The sequence below is a fragment of the Somniosus microcephalus genome, chromosome 10, assembly GCF_052327205.1.
Source record: "Somniosus microcephalus isolate GS21.2 chromosome 10, FLI_Smic_1.0, whole genome shotgun sequence".
Classification (NCBI taxonomy): Eukaryota; Metazoa; Chordata; class Chondrichthyes; order Squaliformes; family Somniosidae; genus Somniosus; species Somniosus microcephalus.
Window position 1 is genome coordinate 152,198,200 of NC_140996.1, and position 14,976 is coordinate 152,213,175.

The window sequence follows — 14,976 nt, forward strand, 5'->3', positions numbered from 1 at the left end:
AAAAGAGATGGTTGCAGAGATAGTGGATGCATTGGTTGTGATCTTCCAAAATTCCCTAGATTTGAGAATGGTCCCAGTGGATTGGAAGGTAGCAAATGTAACCCCGCTATTCAAGAAAGGAGGGAGAGAGAAAACAGGGAACTACAGGCCAGTTAGCCTGATATCAGTCGTCAGGAAATTATTAATTAATCCATTATTAAGGAAGTGGTAACTGGGCAGTTGGAACCTCATAATATGATTAGGCAGGGTCAACACGGTTTTATGAAAAGGAAATCATGTTTAACAAATGTGACAGCCTGCAAGCCCCTTTCTAACTTATTAGAGCTTTTAGAAGATGTAACTAGCAGGGTAGATAAAGGTTAACCAGTAGATGTAGTATATTTGGATTTCCAAAAGAGATTTGATAATGTGCCACATAAAAGGTTGCTACACAAGATAAGAGCTCATGGAGTTGGAGGTAATATATTAGCATGGATACAGGATTGGTTAACAGTCATTTTCAACTTGGCAGGCTGTAACTAGTGGGGTGCCACAAGCATCAGTGCTTGGGCCTCAACTATTTACAATCTATATTAATGATTTAGATGAAGGGTCTGAGTTCAATGTATCCAAGTTTGCTGATGATACAAAGCTAGGTGGGAAAGTAAGCTGTGAGGCGGACACAAAGAGCCTACAAAGGGATATAGACAGGTTAAGTGAGTGGTCAATAAGGTGGCAGATGGAGTATAATGTGGACAAATGTGAGGTTATTTATTTTGGTAGGAAGAATAGAAAAGCAATATTTTTAAATGGTGAGAAACTATTAAATGCTGGTGTTCAAAGAGATTTAGGTGTCCTTGTACAGGAAATACAGAAAGTTAAAATGCAAGCACAGCAAGCAATTAAGAAGGCAAATGGCATGTTGGCCTTTATTGCAATGGGTTGGAGTACAAGAGTAAGGAAGTCTTGCTACAATTGTACAGGGCTTTGGTGAGACCACACCTGGAGTACTGTGTAAAGTTTTGGTCTCCTTATCTGAGGAAGGATATTCTTGCCTTAGAGGCGGTGCAATGAAAGTTCACTAGATTGATTCCTGGGATGAGGGGGCTGTCCTATGCGGATAGATTGAGTAGATTGGGCCTATACTCTCTGGAGTTTAGAAGAATGAGAGGTGATCTCATTGAAACATAGAGTCTAGAACTAGGGGGGCATAGACCCAGGATAAGGGGTCGGCCATTTAAGACTGAGATGAGGAGCAATTTCTTCACTCAGAGGGTTGTGAATCTTTGGAATTCTCTACCCCAAAGGGTTGTGGATGCTGAGTCGTTGAGAATATTCAAAGCTGAGATCGATAGATTTTTGGACTCTAGGGAAACAAGGGATATGGAGATCGTTTGGGAAAGTGGAATTGAGGTCGAAGATCAGCCATGATCTTAATATGAACTCAACACTGACCCGAGATACAAAACTTCCAACCCTTCTTGAACACAAACAACAACCATTTATTCTCTTTGCTTCCTGTCCATCAGCCAACTTTCTATCCATGCTGTTAAGTTTCCTTATACTAACTGCTTGAATTTTTCTAACAAGTCTCTTGTTAGGCACCTTATCAAATGCCTTACAGAAGTCTATATACACTATGGGGGGGATTTTAACTCAGGTGCGGGATGGTGTTGTGTTATCCGAATTTCGTGTTTCCCACACGAACCTAAATGGATGTGGGAGATTGATGCAATTTTAACTGAATTGGCCAATTGATTTCCAGCATGTGGGAAACCTTTGCAAATGGGTTTTTCATGACTGAAAGCCCCCTCCGATTACATCATCATTGCTGCTGCATTTAACGTCCACAGCAAGCCTTGCTTCTTCTGCAGGCTGCCAAGCTTCTTGACTGTGCAGTGTGAGGGAGCTGCAGCAAATATGACAAGCGGGAGGGCCAGATCAGCTCCTCGCTTTGACGAGGTGGCACTGCAGGCATTAGTGGATGGGGCTAGGGCCAACAGGGAGGTGCTCTTCCCTTCATCAGGGAGGAAGAGGCCTCCCACTCAGACCAAGGCAGTGTGGATGCAGGTGGCTGAGGAGGTCAACTCCTTGGGAGTCACACGAAGAACCTGGATACAGTGCAGGAAAAGATTTCATGACCTTCAGCGCACTGGAAAAGTGAGTATGAATTTCCCATCACCCTCAATCTGATCCCAATTGCCTTTCCTCACCAGCACTCAGCTTTAGCAATATCTTCCTCCACATCCCACTTGACACTGATATCCATGCACCCTTACCCATTCCCTCTCTCTCTATGCTCACATTCACATAACTATTCCACCATGCAGCCCTCACACTCCCTCTCACTCTGATGCTTTGAACACAACTGACAACACACAGGGAGGGCCCTTGGTCTTGCAATCTCACTCCATCTTTGTCTCCTTCTAAGTATCTATGCTATGCAATCTCTACATTCACTCCTTCATTCTCACTCAACCTCCACTTGTCTCCCTCATTGCAGGAAAAGAGAGCTCACAACAAGAGAGAAAGAGCGAGCCAGGACAGGAGGAGGGACAGCCTCAATAGCCCACCTGACCCCCTGGGAGGAGGCCGTCCTGGAAATAATGGGAATAGAGGATGATTCGCGCATGGGGGATGGACAGACGGGTGTAACACAGCAAGCTGGTGACAGAAAAGTTTCGTATCTCTCTCTTTGACATTGCATCAGTCGCTGATAATGATTGTGAAGCTGTAACAGATGGACTTATAAGCATCTGCAAAAAGCAATGTGTATGAAGCCTTTGCATCACATCTCTGATTCTTTCCTTTACTCACCCACAGGACCATCACAAGCATCCGTCCCCCCTAGCCAGGAAGAAGAGGCTGAGCAGCCAGACTCCTCAAAGGAAGCTGCAACCTCTGAGGGCGCAGCGTCAGCAGAATTCAGCGCACCCAGCACCAGCGCAGACACTCACACCTTGGTGGGACTTTCAGGACATAGAGTAGTGTTGTCACCTGGTGTATCACAGCTCACAAGTGAGTATCAGCAGATTGTGGAGACAGGGACAGCAGTGGAGAGTCCTAGTCGGAGGGCGCAGGACTCTGCCAGCTCAGCTCAGCAGCACGTCGACCCTCTGCCTCTGGATCCATCCGTAAGATCAGAGGTGATGGAACTCCAGGCACAGATGCAGGAGTCTTTGGCAGGTTTTGTCCCTAGGGTCGCTGCGAGTGTGGAGCAAATGGAGGAGTCCATAGCAAACATGAGCAGAGCCTTTGTGGAATCATTGGCGCATGAACGCATCACCACGGAAAGGATGGCTACCTCCGTGGAAAGGATTGCTACCTCCATTGTAAGGCTGGCTACTGTAGAGGAGAGGATGGCTATGGCCATGGAGGAGCTTAGTCGCCAGGGTATGGAAAACATGGTCATTGTTCAGAATAGAATGGCATCTCTTGAGGAGCGATGGGCATCTATTGAACAGAGAAACCAGACCTTCATGGAAGAGTACTTAAGAAAGTGGATGCATTGCTGGTCATCTTCCAAAATTCGATAGAATCTGGAACAGTACCCATGGATTGGAGGGTAGCTAATGTTACCCCACTATTCAAAAATGGTGGTAAAGAGAAAACGGGGAATTACAGACCGGTAAGCCTGACATCGGTAGTGGGGAAAATGCTAGAGTCCATTATAAAAGATGTAATAGCAGAGCACTTGGAAAACAGAGACCGGGTCGGACAAAGTCAACATAGATTTACAAAGGGTAAATCGTGCTTCACTAATCTACTGGAATTTTTTGAGGATGTAACTGGTAAAATAGATAAGGGAGAACCAGTGGATGTGGTCTATTTGGACTTTCAAAAGGCGTTCGATAAGGTCCCGCATAAGAGATTAGCGTGTAAAGTTAAGGCACACGGGATTGTGGGCAAGGTAATGGCCCAGAAATTCGTGTCGGGGGCTTCCCGCGGGTGCAAGCCCCCGACCTACACTTACCTAGAGCACTGGCAGTTGAGGCCTGGGCCTGCGTGGATTTCCTCTCTGTGGCCCGGTCCAGCTCCGGGCGCGCTGTGCTTGTGTGATCCAGCGGCGTACTTAGTGCAATGCGTCGGCTGGGATCACGTGAGCCATGGGCAACCAATCGGAGGAGGGAAACGCCCATTCATGAGATTGACAGAAAGAACTGTCAAACTAATGAAAACTCCAGCCCCAAAAACAGTACTTAACCTTCAAATAAATATTTTAAAAAATCAGACTTTTAAAATAAACTATAAATAACATTAAATAACTATTTTAAGCAATAATTTAAATTTTTGAAAAGAATAATTTTATAAAAAAACGGGGCTAAAAATATACTTACCTTACTTTAAAGTATTTAAAAATAATAAACCTGTGGAAAAAATGTTCTAATTTTAATTAATTGACCACTTACCTTTTAAAATGAAGTCCTTACGCCTGGTTTTTAAATGTGTAAAATGTAGAGGCCTTCACGCACGGAAAAACCTGTAAAAAAAAAAGGAAGTTCAACGCGCACGCGCAGACTCCCGCGCGCACGCGTTCGACCTCTGAACCCCTTCGTTCAGAGGATCGGAAATGCTGGTTTCCCGGCACTTCCATCGGGTCCACGCGTGAGTACACCGTGCGTACTCACGCGTTGGGAGCCGAATTTCTGGGCCATTGACTTGGATAGAGAACTAGTTGGCAGACAGAAAGCAAAGAGTTGGAATAAACGGGTCTTCTTCTGAGTGGCAGGCAGTGACTAGTGGGGTACCGCAGGGATCGGTCCTTGGCCCCCAGCTATTCACAATATATATTAATGATCTAGACGAGGGAACTAAATGTAATATCTCCAAGTTTGCAGACGACACAAAGCTGGGTGGGCGTGTGTGCTGTGAGGAAGATGCTGAGAAACTCCAGTATGATTTGGACAGGTTGGGTGATTGGGCAGAAGCATGGCAGATGCAATATAACATGGATAAATGTGAGGTTATCCACTTTGGTGTCAAAAACAGGAAGGCAGATTATTATCTGAATGGCAATAGATTGGGAGAAGGGGAAGTGCAATGAGACCTGGGTGTCCTAGTGCACCAGTCCCTGAAGGTAAGCATGCAGGTGCAGCAGACGGCTAAGAAGGCAAATGTTGGCCTTCGTAGCGAGAGGGTTTGAGTACAGGAACAAGGATGTCTTGCTGCAGTTGTACAGGGCCTTGGTGAGACCACATCTTGAGTTTTGTGTGCAGTTTTAGTCGCCTTATCTGAGGAAGGATGTTCTCGATTGGGCTTATACTCACTGGAGTTTAGAAGAATGAGAGGGGATCTCATTGAAACTTATAAAGTTCTAAAAGGACTAGACAGACTAGATGCAGGAAGGATGTTCCCGATGGTCGGGGAGTCCAGAACCAGGGGTCACAGTCTAAGGATAAGGGGTAAGCCATTTAGGACAGATATGAGGAGGAATTTCTTCACCTAGAGAGTGGTGAACCTGTGGAATTCTCTACCACAGAAGGCAGTAGAGGCCAATTCATTAAATATATTCAAGAAGGAGTTGGATATATTTCTTAAGGCTAAAGGGATCAAGGGATATGGAGAGAAGGCAGGAACAGGGTACTGAATTTGGATGATCAGCCATGATCTCATTGAATGGCGGAGCAGGCTCGAGGGGCCGAATGGCCTACTCCTGCTCCTATCTTCTATGTTTCTATGTAAGTCCTTCTGAGTAGGACTGCCATTGCAGATACGGGTCCCCACGGCCCCCCTGATATGCAGCAAGGTGCTCTCCTGCCACTTGCAGGCGCTGAGGGGGACCTGACCCATGAGAGGGAGGTTGGTGGCAGATCTCAAGGAAGTGGGGGCTCCTCTCCAAGCGCTCACACTTCCATGCCACTGCAGAGCCCTCGGTCAGAGCCCCACCAGAGTCCACACTCAAGTGAGATAGACGTCTCAACCCCTGCATAGCCACAAGAGCAGCAGACTTTTGACGAGCCCTCACAGTCTCGCAACCCCAGAGGACGCCCGCCAAAGGTGTCGAGACAGGAGCAGCAGGAAAGTGAGCAAGGGGCCTCCACATCTGCTGAAGCCACAGGGGAGGCAGCATGTAGGAGCACGCGTAAGAGGAAAATTCTGCACAAATATTCACAAGGGTAGTCACTTGGGTGCAATTTTGTGTTTATTGTAAAAATGCCATCACGTCGTTATTGAACATAAAAATTCTGATGGCAAATGTTGCAGTTGTGGCATCTGTCATTTCGCTATTGGGACTTCCACATTGAGGCCTTAGGAATACTTGCAACTGTCAGTATGGTGGTCAGAGTGCTAGGAATCCTCTGGTTCTTGGCCATTGTCAAAGCTCTGGTAAGAAGCAGCGAGGCAAAAGTGTTTGATTGACTAGGCTAAGCAAATCTAGCCAGGATGAGTGCGTTCCTTGCATCCCGGGCAGCAATGTTCTCGCATAATGCTGCCGCTGGTTGATGGGCCTCTGCAGGATGTTCATTTTCGCACTCCTCCTCCTCATCTGAGGAGGGTATGTGAGGAGCCACTTGGTCCTCAGGAATCTGCAAGCCACGACACTGTGCCATGTTGTGAAGTTCACAGCAAACCACAACGATTCTGGAGACCCTGGCTGCTGAGTACTGTAGGGCTCCACCTGATCTAACAAGGCAACATCTGAAGCGCATCTTCAGCAAACCAATGGTTTGCTCGATAATGGATCTGGTGGAAATGTGATTGCAGTTGTAGCGCTGCTCAGCTTCGTTGGCAGTCCTCCTCAACGGCGTCATTAGCCAAGTCCTCAGGGGATAGCCCTTGTCTCCAAGTAGCCATCCGTTAAGTTGGTCTGGCGGACTGAATAGCGGAGGCACACTAGACTGGCGCAGCATGAAGGAGTCATGGCAAATGCCAGGGTACATGGCACAAAGATGCAAAATCTCCTTCTTGTGGTCACATACCAGCTGAACATTGAGGGAGTGGAAGCCTTTGCAGTTAACAAAAATACCTGGATTGCAATGGGGTGCCCGAAGGGCCACATGTGTGCAGTCAACGACGCCCTGCACCCTTGGAAAGCCTGCCAGATTAGCTAATCCAACCGCTCGCGCCGTGACACTTGGTCGATCCTTGGTGAAATGGATGTGATTGTGCGTGAGGGCAAAGAGGGCATCGGTTACCTGCGTGATGCAAGTGTGTGCGGCCGCCTGGGAGATGCCGCTGATGACTGCTGCTGATCCCTGGAATGAGCCTGAGGCAAAAAAGTTGATTACAGTGGTGACTTTGATGGCCACTGGTAATGCTTGTCCATCTGGTCCTCTGGGCAGCAGGTCTTGCTGTAGCATTGCGCAGATGTCAGTCACTACCTCTCGCGAAAGTCGGAGCCGCCTTTGGCACTGCTGCTCAGACACATTGAGGTAGCTGACCCTGCGTCTGTAGACCCTGTTTGGGGGGTATCTCCTGCGCCGACGGACTTCCAGGCGCTGGCCCCTTCTGGCCTGTGCAGCTTCAGGTGGGTGAGCAGCAGCCTGGCGCTCCTGCTGCTGCTGCTGTTGCTGGTGCTGCTGTTGTTCCTGGTTCTGCTGCTGCCACGGCTGGTGCTCGAGCTCCTCTAGTGCCCAGATGGGAAGGAAATAAATGGCTCCCATGCTTCTGGTATATGCCTCCGTTGAGGAAGCGCTGAGTGAAGGTGGCGAGAGGGGTTTCCCAGGAGGTCACACTGGAGTTGGGTGTCAGGCTCCAACCTTCCACAGGTGTGGTTAAGCCTTGTAAAAGTTGCCCCAGACCTGAGACCACTAAGTCCTGCCACCTTCAAATCATGGCTGATCAAATCTCCTCTTTAATGGTTGACCTGCAGTTGATAGTCAGCAATCCAATAGTGCTCCCGCCAGGTTTCACAGTCGTGATTCCCACCAGGCATGTTTCACGTGGGAAAAGGGTTAAGTTCGCAAGGGCTTTTCAAAATAGGATTATAGAGGCCATTTAGTGGTTGTTAAGGGCCTTAATGACCAGTCCCGCCTGTTGGATGAGGGACGGAGTCAGGACCATCAGACACGACTGAGTTAAAATTGCTCGGAGTCGGGAACCAGGCGGGGGGGTCCCGCCCGCCAGTTTTTGCGATTTTAACCCCCCGCATACCTCCAAGCCCGCCTCCACGGCTCAATGAAAATCGAGGCCCATGTCTACTGATTTCCTTTATCTATTCAATTGATCACTTAGTCAAAAAACTATTAACCAGGACTTGCCTTTAACCAATCCATGTAGGCTGTCCTTGATTAGCCCATGCACCTCTAAATGCTCACAGATTTTAGGTTAAATTATGTATTCTAAGAGTTTACTGTCAATTGACGAGGAAGAGAAAGATAAAATCCATAACTATAGATCAGCTGATCAGGATTTATCCTTCTCTTCCTCGTTGAACAATGATGTTACATCAGCAACTCTGCAGTCCACAGCACAATTTACATACTCATGAGGATAGAAATGTTGTGAAAGGAATAGTTTAAATATCAGTTGATGTAAAGGAAATCAATGCCAGCCATAGATAAACACCAATACACCAAGGCTGCAAAATTAAGCACCTTGGCGGCGGCAGTTAAGGCCAGTTTCGGATAAAAAATGGCAGCCACCTCGGGTGGGACGTGCGTGCGCGGCAGTATGCAAAGTAGGCAGATCGTGACATCAGTCAGTGTGCAATGCTGATTTGAAGCACAACCTGCCACTTTGGATGTCGCTGTTCCAGTCAACTCCCTCTCCTAAACATGCAAAGCTGAACGTGCATTCACCTGTACGAGGGAACCCCACCAGCACTATTTAAAGAGAAGCATCCAACTTGCAGGTAAAGTGATTATTTCTCTTATATTGGCTCTTGTAGAGTTTATGGGGGAGAAATTCGGTATCGCCCCATTTGGGGCGCAATTACCAGCCAGGCGCAAAGATTAGCGCCTGGCGCTAATTATCGCCTCCGACTGCAAACGGGGCTTCTATTGCCCCTGGAAGTGATTGGAGCGCTAAATCAGGCGCTACACACCTCTCTTAAGGCGCTAATGCTGAAGAGCGAGGCGCTACCTCAGAGCGCTGGCGAAGCTCATGTGATGTCAGTCAGCAATGGAACACAGACACACTGGCGCCGGCCAGTTCTTAAAGGGAAGGGTCGATCTTGCTCTCCATCCACATCCTGCTCATTGCAGCCTTGAATCTCGGCCTGGAGAGACCTGTACATCAATTCTGCTGGAAAGAACAATGGAGAGGCCCAGGGAAAGAGCTCAGAGTACAGCCCCCATTGTCTCTTCTAAATTGATGCAAGGAAGGTCAAATCAAAATGAACCTGCAAAGTGCTGCTCAGTACCCAAAACTCCTTCACACAGCGTTGAATCTCTCCAGAAGTCTCTCTCTCTCTCTCTCAGAATGCGTGCTGCAAAAACATCGGCAACAAAAAAAGGCAGGAAGTGGTCGCCTTTAAATTGCGCTCCCCCAGTCCCTTCCCGACTGCAAAACGTTCCCCTCAACCTGGCGTTACTAGCGGCAGGCGGTAAGGTAGGGGGCGCCACTCAATATCTGGTCCAGGGCGCTACCGGGGCATTGCACACTCGACTTATGTCACGATCTGCAGGCGCAGGAGATCGTAGTGGTAATGCTTAGCGTCGCCACAAAATATCTGGTCAATTTCACGAGCGGCGCAAACATCGCCGCGCCCAGGTGCTAGTTGCTTTGCACCTCCCATTAGTGCTAACGAGAGGTGCAAAGCAATCAAATTTTTCCCTCTATATCAATATTGGCTTGCTGGAAGACATTTATAACATTGTTAAAGTCTGCAGGGAGTGCAGTTGGATGTTGGCTGCAACTGGAAGGGCTCTGACTACACCACTTGCTCCCAGTCGTGGGGGCTCTATTTACAGTCCCCTTCGCACTGCAGCATGACAGGGAGATGGAGCAGAGACTACAAAGATAAGCTGCTCGCAGAGGGAGAAGGAGGAGGGGGAGGAGGTGGGCTCTCAGCAGGAGGCCTTACCCACCTAGGGTCTACAGAGAGCACTTCTCCTACCTGCACCTAAGCTAGGAGCAGAATATTCAGGTGGTCACAGAACTCCTTTTGGAACCAGACCTACAACCTCAGAGCAGGGCAACAATGACCCTCAAGGTGACCATGGCCCTAAACTCATGTGCGACTTTGCCCTCTGAGGAGCTGACACCTGCGATACCCTTTCCCCCTGGCCTGGCTGAAGCCCACTCGTGCCCGGTGACTCACCATATCCAGATCTTGCTTCTGTACTACCCTCCAAAGTTTGTGCAGTGCCATTTTCTGAGCTAGTGCCTGGGAGTGTCAGATCGAGTGACCGTGTCTCTTCCCCTTCTCTACTTCTTCTTGCACAGGCTGGGCTGGTGGCAGTTCTTGGGTATCTGAAAGGAGAAAGGCACATGGGTCGGGTTATGGTGAGTGGGGTTGCGGGGTAAAGCAAGATGTGCACGCTTACACCATCAGCAACTTGTAAGTGAGAAGAGATTGTGAGATGAGGGGGAAGTGGGTTGTGAGAAGAAGGATTATCTATGACCATACCGTCATCATCACGGTTTCAGTGATGGCCCCTCCAATTATCTCCAGTACTGTCTTCTCCAGCTGGGTCAGGTTCTGCAGCCGTGCTTGTCCCCCGCCTGTTTGCTCCTTCTTGTGTTGATTGTTAGCCACCTTGGCCTGCAAGGGAAAGGGAAGTGTGTCAGTGAGTGTGGTGGAATGTGTTTGGGTGATGTGCCTGTCATGGTTGAATTGTGTGCATGGTGTGCGATGTGGGTGTGAGCCTTGTAGCAGTGCTAAGTGTGTGAGGGTGAGGTGAAGCTATGGGGTTGAGTTCAGCTAATACATTTGGAATCCCCTTCCATTATCTGTTTCTTTAACTAAATTTGCAGTATTTCAGTGTTAATTGGTTAGTTTCCTCCAAGGTTACTTGTGAGAAGAACTTCCTTTCTAGTCAGGGCTACTAATGGTCCTTGTCTGATAGTTCAAAAGGTTTTATTCATATTTTTTGAATCATCATGTTACAAGTGAGTAGCACAAAGCACAAACAATTGTCCTCAAAGTTCCCTTATTCTTACATTTGCATTTGTTCCAGGAGTTGCATCTAGTCTCGCAGTTTATAGCTAGCTTTAAGTAATATGATTAAGCAAATATCAAAAGCAACTACTTTAGCTGATATAAAATATAATATAAAATGCAATTATACATCACTGCAGTTCACTGTGCACTACAACAGAAAAATAGTGGCCAGAGCCCTCTGCTATCTCCTCCCTGACTTCTTTCAACTGCCTTGGTTGCTCATGGCCATCAGGACCAGGTGACGAACCCACTCTGAGTTCTGCTTTGTTTTAAAAAACAATTACTTTTATAGTTATCCCTAACAATTGTACCATATCCTACTCTAGTACACACTTCCACCATCATTTGTAAAAAAAAATGCAAATATTTACTTTATATCTCAACCATATCTTCATCCTCCACTATTGGACTCCCTCTTTCAACCCTGATAGATCCTATTCTCTCATTACTTAATCTTTTACTTTTCATATGCTTATAAAAGCCCTGACTAATTTCTTTTGCCTTTTTTAACATTTCCTTTTAGCCTTTCTAATTTCCCCTTTCACCACCCACCCCCCCCCCCCACCCCCACTACATTTTTTACATTCCTCATGATTATCTTTATAATTGTTAGCCTTACTTTTATCTTTCTATCCATGGAAGTCTAGCCTTATAGGAATATATTTATATTGTACTCCAGGCATATTTGAAGATATCTACTGATCTGTTGATCTGTTTCCTTAGTTTTCCGCCCAGATAATTTGAGTCAGATCTCTTCTTATCTCACTGAATTTTGCCTTTTTTCCATTTCAGCATCCTGATATTTGACTCTTCATTATCCTTTTCTATTCTTACATTGAACCCAACTATGTTGTGTTCGCTGTTTCACCATTATTCTACTAACCTCATTTCTGCCCCACTTAATTTACCAGAACAAAATCAAGCAATGATTCATTTTTTGCTGGACTGAGAAACATTCTGATCTAAAAAAGTCTTCTCCACTCTGGCCATATGCATTACCTTTATTCCAATCTCTCTTGTGATAAGTCAGCCAATATTATTGCCCTGTTATTCTTACATTATTGTTCTCTAATTTGTCTGCAGATCTCCACAAAATGTGATCTCCGCTGTTTCGTGGCCCAAATGCACAATGAGAATATATCATTTTCCTTTCCATTTCTTAACTCTATCCATATGAATTCTATTTCCCAGAGAGTAGTGGTGAATGGTTGTTTTTCAGACTGAAGGGAAGCATATAATGGTGTCCCCCAGGGGTCGGTATTGGGACCATTGCTCTTTTTGATATATATTAATGACCTGGACTTGGGTATACAGGGTATAATTTCAAAGTTTGCAGATGATGCAAAACTTATAAATGTAGTAAACAGTGAGGAGGTGTGGTCTTATATCATGTGCTGTTTTTCTTTGTATTGTGTGCAGTGTCTGTGTTGAAACATAAGGGTAAATGGGTTAATTCTGTTAGACTCACATGTGGCCCCGATTTTCGGGCAGCTGTCGGGCGGCTTTTCATGCGGCCGTGGTCCGAAAATCGCGGAAAAAGCGGGTCGGGACCCCCCCCGCCTGATTCCCCGCCCCGTCCGACTTTCGGACTGCCGTTTTCACGCGCCCCGCTTCAGTCCCGCCCGCCACTGGCGGGACTGGTCGTCGGAGCACAAACAAGCAATTATCTGCTTGTTGAAGTGGATTTTCCCGTGCCGTTGCGACTTTGGGGCTTTCCCCACCTGAAACCCGCCTGCGGGGAACCCCGCCGATGAGAGCTGGCATGAAAACAGCTGGCTTGCTTGCTTGCAGCAGCAGGTCGCTGAGGGCTGAAGATATTTAAAGAGGCAGCATTTGCAGGCTGCAGGACCTTGTTGATCAAGGCTTGGGGGAACTATTTGAAGCCTTAGGAGCAGCTGCAGAAAGTTGGAGCCTCACACACTTCTTCAGTGTGAGCTCCTGGGAAGCCCCTCTCACCACCCTAACTCAGGACCTCCTCAACCGAGGCATCTGCTAGAAGCATGGGAGGCCTTTGGCACCTTCTCTTCCTGGCATTAGAGGATCTCCAACAGCAGAGGTGGCAGCAGCAGAACCAGGAACAGCAGGATGATTACCAGGAGCACCAGGCTGCTGCTCACTCACCTGAGGCTGCACAAGCCAGAAGGGGCCAGCGCTTGGAAGTGGCTTGAGAGCACCTTGCTGCGCTTTAGGGGGCCAGTGGGACCCGTTTCTGCACTGGCAGTCCTACTCAGAAGGACTTCCATGAAGATCTGGTTTCTCTGTTCAACAGATGGCCAACGCTCCTCAAGAGATGTCATTCTCTTATGAGCACTCACCATGTTTTCCGTATGCTGGCGAGTTATCTCCTCCATGGAGGTTGCCAACCTTTCCATGGTGCTGCGTTCATGCACCAATGACTCCACAAAGGCTCTGCTAATGGTCGCTATGGACTAGTCCATTCGCTCCACACTCGCAGCGACCCTGGAGACAAAACCTGCCAGAGACTCCTGCATCTGTGCATGGAGATCCATCACCTCTTGCGGATGGACCCAGAGGCAGAGGGTCGAGATGCAGCGCAGCTGAGCTGAGCTGGCAGAGCCCTGCGCCCTCCGACGAGGACTCTCCACTGCTGTCCCTGTCTCCAGAATCTGCTGAGGCTCACTTGTCAGCTGTGAAACACCAGGTGACAACACTACTCTATGTCCCAAAGGTCCCCCCGAGGTGTGAGTGTCTGCGCTGGTGCTGGGTGCGCTTACTTCTGCTGACGCTGCACCCTCAGAGGTTGGAGCTTCCTCTGAGGAGTCTGGCTGCACAGCCTCTTCCTCCTCCACAGTGAGGATGGGGGCTCTGGATGGTACTGTGGGGGAGTAAAGGAAGGAGTTAGAGATATAATGCCAAGGTTCCTCTGGTGACTCCCAGCGAGTTGGCATCTGCTGACACCTGCATCCATGCAGCATTGGTCTCAGTGGGAGGCCTCTTCCTCCCTGACCTAGGGAAGAGGACCTCTCTGTGGGCCCTAACCCCATCCAATAATGCCTGCAGTGAAGCCTCGTCGAATTTGAAGGCAGCTCGGGGTCTGGCACTGGCCACAGCTGCTGAAGGCTCCTTATGCTATCCTGTATGGTTCATTTGGAAGCCTTCAGATGATGCAGTGCTTGCTATGGACCTTGAAAGCACCACGAATGATGACATCATACTGTGGGGATTCCTGACTCGATTTAGACAATTAGCAAGGCTTCCCACATGCTGGGAAATAATTGGCCAATTGAGGGAAAATTGCGTGGGGCTGGCTGACACTTTTTTATGTGTGTCAGAAACCCCACATTCGGGGAAATCCGACCATTTCCCACACAAGCCGAAAATCGGGCCCTGTTAGTTGCTACTGAGCAAGAGTTGTTAACCAAACATTGTGGAACAGGGAGGTGGCGAAACCTGTCTTTTTACCTTTGCATTACCCGCAAAGTATTTTAGCTATTTGGGACAGATTGTGAAACCGGCCAGTCAGAACCTAGACACCGTGCTGAGTACGAGCCACACCCACTGATTGGACAGATTAAAGGAGTGATGAAACTTTCATGTTTATCTGGCAGAAGCTGCTGTTGTGTGTATTGCGAATGTTTGTATAAAAAGAACAGTGTGAGAGGACCGATTGTAGAGAGGAAATCTGGACTAGAGACACCTGGCCAAGGAACAGTAGTGGAGCCAAATTGGAGGAATAGAGCACGGCGAACACAACCTCTACACAGCACAGAAATGGGTATTACGGTTCTTGTACTGTGTTGTTAACTTATACACTTACATGTGTTAATCCTGGTGTGGAACTAATAAAGTATCACTCTAACCAATATGGTGTCAGGTTGAATTATTGGACAGGGGAGGAAATCCCTACAGAGGATAGTAGCAGATTTCAAGAGGACATAGACAGACTGGTGAAATGGGAAAACACATGACAGGGGACAGTAGTGTAGTGG